The 8,152-nt window shown below is 37.8% G+C and overlaps 1 long non-coding RNA gene across 3 annotated transcripts; it reads left to right on the forward strand.

Moving 5' to 3' along the window:
- Window positions 1-1,906: 1,906 nt before the first annotated feature.
- Window positions 1,907-5,636, forward strand: LOC132842736 (uncharacterized). Of its 3 annotated transcripts, none has more exons than XR_009648064.1 (3): window positions 1,922-2,230; window positions 4,224-4,357; window positions 5,266-5,636. It is a non-coding gene; the product is annotated as an uncharacterized LOC132842736 (long non-coding RNA). The 3 variants fall into 3 exon arrangements; XR_009648063.1 differs by lacking the exon at window positions 1,922-2,230 and adding an exon at window positions 3,023-3,058 and having other exon boundaries at window positions 3,125-4,357; XR_009648062.1 differs by having other exon boundaries at window positions 1,907-4,357.
- Window positions 5,637-8,152: the final 2,516 nt, after the last annotated feature.

Raw genomic sequence — 8,152 nt, forward strand, 5'->3', positions numbered from 1 at the left:
TTACCTGTTGGCACGGTCTAGAATTCTTGCAAACCTCAAGTCATGCAGTCCTGAAGGTAAAAACACCAAATGTTATTAGGTGTAACTGAGCTCATTATAAAATGAAAATAAAATGGCATCAATTACAGTGAATGAGCTCTGTGATAAACAGCAGCAGATTTTCTTATTGAATTGTTGTATACAGAAGTCAGCCGGATTAACAGCTCAGTTTCACTACTATAAACTTCCTTTCAGGCTTTAAGAGTAAAGATGTTCACAGCTTTATCTGTTCAGCAACATAGACAATGTGAGGATGCAGTACAATAAAGAAATATGATTTGTTGTGCTGCTGTTCTGTATTTACCTAAACAATAATATTATGTTTGAAGAAATTCTGCTGCATCATCACCCCTGACTTCCTGTGTTATTGGGCTGTGCCCATGCATTTATCACTAAACAGTGGCCATTACATACTACCTTTATCTGTTTCCTTAATCAAGCTATTTCCTTTTTTGTTACATTCTTTATTTCTGGTGTGTTATTTAAACTGATGTGTGTTCCAGCTTTTTCTGTGCTGCGGTTTTTTCTGTTATTTCTCTGCATTTTTTACGTGCAGTCTGCCAATATTTATTATTAACAAATAATTATTAACACTTATTAAAGTTTAGAATCGTTCATAAAAGGATTAAATTGTAACCTACCTTGTGAGAAAAGATGTCAGACAAAATGTTTTGCTCTTTTGAAAGTCGCCTTGTGAATGAGGAGTTGGAAAAGTGCTTTCGGTTTCTCTTAGCAATTCAGAAAACACAACGACTATCCATACAAACGGGAAAATATATAGTTCGTAGCTTATAATATATAAGTATAGGGTGTGAATGAAATTCTTACCGCTGATTGGAAGAGATATCTGTCACTCAAGATATCCAGGGAATACTGCACCAGTGGAGAGTCGAGTGTATGAATGTGTAAAAATATTTCATCATTATTGATGTCCAGAATACAGAAAACAGAAATGTATAGAAAGAACAAACCCAGATGGCTCATTAGCGTCATTAATGTTCCAGTGACACCAAGACTGTTTACACTGAAAGACTACAAAACAGAAATAGGAAAGGTGTATGCAGGGATACACTTGTTTATTTGCAGAAAGAAGGACTGTTAAGTTATTTATTTATTTTTAAGTGTATTAACATGGTTTGTTCTGTGTCTAGGAGAGCAGGTTCACGGCTGAGCATCAGACACAGAAGTTATCAGAAGAACACAGAATACTGAGGTTTCTATCCTGTCCCACACACGGGTAAGGTTAATAAATCTAACTGATTTTTTAATTGTTGAAAATTAAATCTTTTTTTATATGATTCCTCTTTCAGCCAATAAGACTTTCTCATACAATCACACCAGAAAAAAGTATGAATAATAAAATGTAAGCTGTTTTTAATCTTGTCTTGATTCATGTTCACTATAAAAGCAGAACAAATGGGACACTGTATATCAAGTGCTATAAAACATCTAATTACATCTGTTTGTTTTCTCTAGGACATGTACTGTAGTAGAGGTCAGTGTTAACATGACATATGTGTGATCATTGGATCCTTCCGCAGTCCAGTGCTAGAATATTTTTTGTGATAACTTTTTAATGATCATTCAAGGTACAGTAGATAGAGTTCAAAATAAAATTACATCTAGTGATAAAGGCCTGATTTTGTTTTTAAAATAATGCTCTCAGATTCAGAGGATGAACATCCAGGTACGTAAGAAAATGTTGCAGAACTCAGCTAGTTATAGAAAGTATAATGGTTCAATTTAATTGTTAATTGTAAAGAGATGATTTTGGTCATATGTTGAACGTTAAGCACCCTCTTGTGGCGCGGATTGGGACGGTAACTTCCGTATTTCAAGTGTTGAGTTCATTGTTAAGTGTCATGGCTGAAGAGTGGCTCGTACACAAGTCATGGAGAGGATGGTAACAGATAGGTTAAGTTACCATATGGAAAACAAGGGTCTCTTTTCAGCGTATCAGTCTGGATTTCGTAAGGGAAGGGGGACAATGGACTCTGTTTTGTGCTTATAAGCAGAAGTTAGGAAAGCACAAACTAATAAGGAAAGTGTAATTACTGTGTTCTTTGACGTCGAAAAAGCATATATGCTGTGGAAGGATGGACTACTTATCAAACTTAACAAATTAGGAATAAAAGGTAAATTATTCAGTTGGATACTAGACTTCCTGGACAGAAGAACAATAGAGGTTAAGGTTGGTACAGAGTATTCATGTAGGCATATTGTGGAAAATGGTACCCCACAAGGTAGTGTCTGCAGCCCCATACTATTCAATATCATGATAAATGATTTTTTGATCAGGTAAGCGGAAATGTAGGTAAGTCACTTTATGCAGACGATGGAGCACTCTGGGTTAGGGGACGAAATGTAGAATACTTAAGAAAGAAAATGCAAAATGCAATAGAGAAAGTTGAACAATGGACTTATAAATGGGGATTTAAGCTATCAATTCAAAAAACTCAAGTTATATGTTTCTCTAAGCGCCATAAGGTAGTGCCATATGGTAGTGGCATGAAATTGTATGGACAAGATTTGGAACAAATTAAAATGGTGAGATTTCTAGTTGTCGTCTTTGATGAGAGGCTGACTTGGTGTCAACATATTGATAAGGTCAGAAATAAATGCAAAAAGATTAACAACTTGTTGAGATGTCTATCAGGGCGAGACTGGGGAGCGAGTAGAGCATTGCTAATAAGCATTTATCAGGCTCTCATGAAAACTGCCTCAGACTATGGTTGTTTAGCATATATGCCAGCATCAGAATCCAACCGTAGAAAGCTTGATGTGGAGCAGGCACAGGCGCTCCGGATTTGTACTAGGGCATTTAAAACGTCACCAGTAACTGCATTACAGGTGGAGGCAGGAGAGATACCGCTACGTATTAGGAGGGTCAAGATTATGTTGGCATATTGGACTAATCTGCAAGGACATAATATGATGCACCCAACAAAAACTGCGCAGAGCATAGCAAAATAAATTTTTAGTTTTGGGTGGGTGGGGAATGCTAAGGCTCAAAATGCAGGTCTCATCCATCCATCTTCTACCGCTTATCCGGGGCCGGGTCGCGGGGGCAGGTCTCAAAATGCAGGTCTCAGTCAGCTGCAAATTGGACCCACTGTGGCAATATCAGTGATACCACCCTGGAAATTTATACAACCAGCTGTAAATATAAACCTACAACAAATAATAAAAGAAAACACAAAAAGAATGCCAGGGTGGATAATAGTTCAAAACTATGTAAAGAAGTATCAAGAGGAACTATTCATATTTACAGATGGATCAAAACAGCCAGAAACAGGCCGAACTGGTGCAGCATTTTTTATTCCCAGGTATGAAGTAGCAGTCAAAAAGAGGACAACAGATTACCTGTCGGTCTACACTGTGGAGTTAGTAGCAATTTTACTGGCATTAGGGTGGGTGGAGGAAAATAATCCGAACACAGATGTCATGATAGCCTCAGACAGTCTATCAGCATTATTAAGCATTCAGTCAGGGAGAGCGTCATGTAGACAAGACCTCATCCATCAAATACTCCACTTGCGTCTCACACTTCACAATAAAAGAATAGATGTCATCTTCCTTTGGGTTCCTGCCCATGTAGGGGTGGAAGGAAATGATATTGTAGATATACTAGCAAAAACCTCTACAAAACATGAAACAGTTGATGTGCACGTACCAATAAGTAGAACAGAGGTCAAAACTATCATAAAGCAACACTCACTTAAAATATGGCAGGAATATTGGAACACAGCGGATACAGGACGTCACTTATACAGTATACAAAACCAGGTAGCCACAAGCATGAGGAAGGGCAGAAGCCCAAGGGAAGAGATGCTAATCTCACAGCTTAGAATGTGTCACACTGGTTTAAATATAACATTGTACAGAATATCAAAAACATCCCACTGGATTATGCACTGATTGTAAAGTACAAGAGACAGTAAAGCATATACTGTTAGACTGTAAAAAATATGAAGAAGAAGATAGGGCAGAATTAAAGGCACACATGGATGAACAAAGCATGACACTTGAACATTTATTAGGTAAAACGTCTTTGAGAATACACAAATAAGTAATTTTGTTTTTGAAAAATACTGGGTTAAGTGAAAGAATAAGTTTTTTTTCTTCTTCTTCTTCTTCTTTTCCCCCCTCTATCCTTTGATGTCATTCTAATGCCCACACTCCAGTCTAGTAGGTGGCGGTAATGCACCTTTAAGCTGAGTTGCCAACCGCCATTAAACTCGAAAGAAGAAGAAGAAGAAGAAGAAGAAGAAGAAGAAGCGGCTCGTACATTGAAGTTGTGCATTGACCGCATAAGGCTGTAAGTCGCTATTATTTGTTCTATAAATATAAAGTTTAGTAGGTTAAAGATGTTTTACAGTAAATTGATTAATCTAGAGATGCAAATATTGCTAAAATCAAACGTAAAGTGCAAAGAGTTAGCATTAGGTAGCGTTGTATGCTAGCGGTCTTTTGTTATGCTAACCAGGTAATTTGGATTTCGTGTATAAAAGCCATTGCCTAAAACTAAGGACATAGTTACCAGATGCACATGACGTTTAAAGCTTAATGTGTTGATTAATGTTTCTTTTGAATGTTTTAGGCAGTGAATACTGTTTAGTTAGTTATGCTTGAATATGTAATAGAGTACAATTCTAATTGCTGTATATTCTTTGTCTGTTTACAGTTTTACAAAAAAAATAATGTTAAAGTTAATTGAGAAAAGATTCATGAAAGCTATTGAAAGATTAAAAGCCATGAACCAACATCTCACTTGTTCACTGTCTGTCTAACAGGATAGAGAAGTTACACGTCTAGTGAGGACAGAACAGCAAGTTATAGCAAGTTCCAAGTTTACTTAGACAGACATTTAAGCCTCAGCCCATGTGCTTCATGTAGTGGAGGTTTGTATGTAGAACTTCAACTTTCATCCAGTGGGAACGTCAAAAAGGCAGGCTGTCAATCATTTGGTGCATCAGCCAATCGTATAAGCTTTGAGTTAAAGAGTGTTTTACAGTAAACTAATCTTGTTGTCAGTATTGATTTTATGTCCCAAACCGCATTTGACTGAACTGTAAAGTACAAATGTAGAAGTGTCAATTTGTACATCATCCATGTGTCCCACTTTTATTACCAGAGCTATGAATGCTATATTCTTTATATCCAAGTACTATACACTGTATGGTCAAAAGTATGATCATCACACTCATATTCTTGATCTCATTCCAGATTTATTCCTTCTTCACAGTTATATGAAGCTCCACTCTTTTCTTCTGGGAAGCTTTCCACTAGATTTTGGAGTGTGGCTACAAGAGCAGTCAAGTACAAGTTCCAGTTCATCCCAAAGGTGTTCAGTGGGGTTGAGTCAGAATCAGTGCTCTGTACAGGACTCTCTAGTTCTTCTAACCTTAACCTACACACCGTTTCTTCATGGAGCTCAGGGGCTTTGTGCACAGGGACATCGTCGTGCTGGAACAGTGTTTGGGTCTTAGTTCCAGCTAAGATAAATATGAGCAGAGACATTTTGAGATATATTCGTCTGTATACTTCTGCCAATAATGTGTATAATTAAGTATGACTAACAGTAATAAATTTGTTGTGTCAACTAATCATCTAGTTATCAATTTGCAAATGGGTTATATTATTAATAGTTTTTATTATTATTAAAAGAATGTTGACTAGGCTGATAAATAAATGTGAATTTCAATACACTTGGGGATCATCTGTAATTTCTATTTTTATTTTATATATACATAAAATATCTATTGATCTAATATTTACATATAAACATGATGGAAATCTTGTTATTTCAACATGAGTTAGTTAAATTGTTGATTTAAAAAAAATGCCCATTTCTAGATCTGGCACTGTCATGCTTTGTACGAAAATGCCTCAACATGGATGATGTATTATTATTATAGGCCAGGTGCTGGGAGCAAATCAAACACTAGACCTAAAAACAGATTAAGGATCTTTTCTCAAAAGTATAAAGTGTGAACCATTTAAAAAATATCATGGTATTAAGCGGTGCACAAAAGGCTTTTCTTGCATTCCTATATTTTTCAACTTATTACTACTATCCATTAAATATATATATGACAAAATATACGACATGAAATGTTACATTGAATTGTATAATCAGAGTCGATTGGCCCTATACGCTCACTACGCAAGTTGTGTAGGGCCCTGCAAATTACGCAAGGCCCCGCCTCCCCCTGCCTCATTTTACAGCGCGTGTTAATATTTACTGTGTAGATGACGATATGAAGCAGAGCTATCCATCTGGCCATGAAAAGAGAAAAAAGGAAACAAAATGAGAGTGAAATGCGAGAAAATCAATCAGGTAAACTTGCGTTCTCTTCAAGTTTGATGTCAGCAACAGCAAATAGCAGTAAAGTTAAGTTGATGTGATTCTGTCTCTAGTCTCTATCTGACTAGCTAAATTAGCTGTGCAGTGTGTAATGTATTGTCATTTTGGCAGTGTTTCTTTAAGTGCTCCGTAGTTATGCTATGACTCCTCCTACTTTGTATATGCACTGCAGCACGTAGTAAAAGAACCGAGCATGTCTCGTTACTGAAGCCTGTGTGTCAGTCGCATTACTTTACATGGTGTCAGAAGTCTGTCAGGAACAGATAATAAACAAAATATGACATCATCACAGTTTGATCACCCAAAGATCGGCTGGGATGCTCCAGATTTGTTCCAGGAGTTTGAAAGATTTCGGAGTCACGTCACATTCGTCTTTAACGGCCCGCTATCGGAGCAAACAGCTAAACAGCGTGCAGGCTGGCTGGGCACGTGGATCGGTGAGCAGGGCAGAGAGATATATAAGACACTACACTGGGGCGAAGGTGAGGAAGATGACCCGTCTAAAGTCCTAGACAAGTTCGGCACCTATATAAGGCCGAGGAAAAATAAGAGAATAGCCAGACACCGTTTTAAACAAAGAAAACAAGGAGTCACGGAAGGTTTTGATCACTTTGTGAAGGATTTAAGACTCCTGCTCATGGATTGCGAGTTTGGTGATCCAGATGATATGTTAATCGATGCAATAATCGCGGGTGTCAGAGAGAAGCGCGTCCAAGAGAGACTGTTAGACAAAGGGGAAGATTTAACGCTACCAAAAGCAATTGAAATCGCCCAGCAGTTTGAACTGTCACAGAAGCAAATTAAAATTGTCAGAGAAGAAGAATCCCAAGTGCAAGCAGTGAAGATGAAAACAAAATACCAAACACAAAACAAGAAACCATTTCAGAAATATCAGACAAAATTTGTGCAGAAAGAAATGCATGCAAACCGACCAAAAAACTGTCCAAGCTGTGGCAAAGACCCACAGCATAAGTGGAACCATGGTAAATGTCCAGCAAAAGGCTCTGTATGCTCATACTGTCACAAACCGAACCACTGGGTGGCAGTATGCCGAAAAAGATCAGTAAACGCAGTCAGTGTGCAGCTGCAATCAGAATCAGAAGATGATGAGATGCTGAGCATAAATATTACACAAACAAATGAGCACAGTGATGATAAATGGAAGGAAGACATTGAAATTCTGTCTCAGAAGGTGCCATTCAGAATCGATACTGGTGCAAGGTGTAACACATTGACTTTAAGTAGTTATCAGGCACTCCTGCATGAAGGTGAGCTCAGATGCTGTAATCGAGTGCTGAAGTCCTACTCTAACCACAAGCTGAAGCCTATAGCTGCGGTTGACCTTCTGGCTAAATATAAGGATGCTGAGATTTTAACAGAATTTGAGATTGTGGACATCTCTCAGGAAAATGTACTCAGCGGTGCAACAGCAGAAGTATTAGGCTTAGTTATGCGACTTGATGCATTGCAGCCTACTAACAAAGAAAATAAGACACATTACGGTCACACTGTAACAGAACAAAAAGTGCCAACTGGACTAGACGATTACCCAGAACTGACTCGCACTACTGGAACTTTACCAGGCAAATACACAATTAAAATTGATCCTGATGCAAAAGGTGTAGTCCATCCAGTCCGCCGTCAACCTGCTGCACTAAAAACGAAAATAATAGAGAAGCTTCACGAGATGGTTAAAGATGGATACATTACAAAAGTCAGCCAGCCGACTGAGTGGGTGAGTTCAAT

Source organism: Tachysurus vachellii, chromosome 3 (assembly GCF_030014155.1).
Source record: "Tachysurus vachellii isolate PV-2020 chromosome 3, HZAU_Pvac_v1, whole genome shotgun sequence".
Taxonomy (NCBI): Eukaryota; Metazoa; Chordata; class Actinopteri; order Siluriformes; family Bagridae; genus Tachysurus; species Tachysurus vachellii.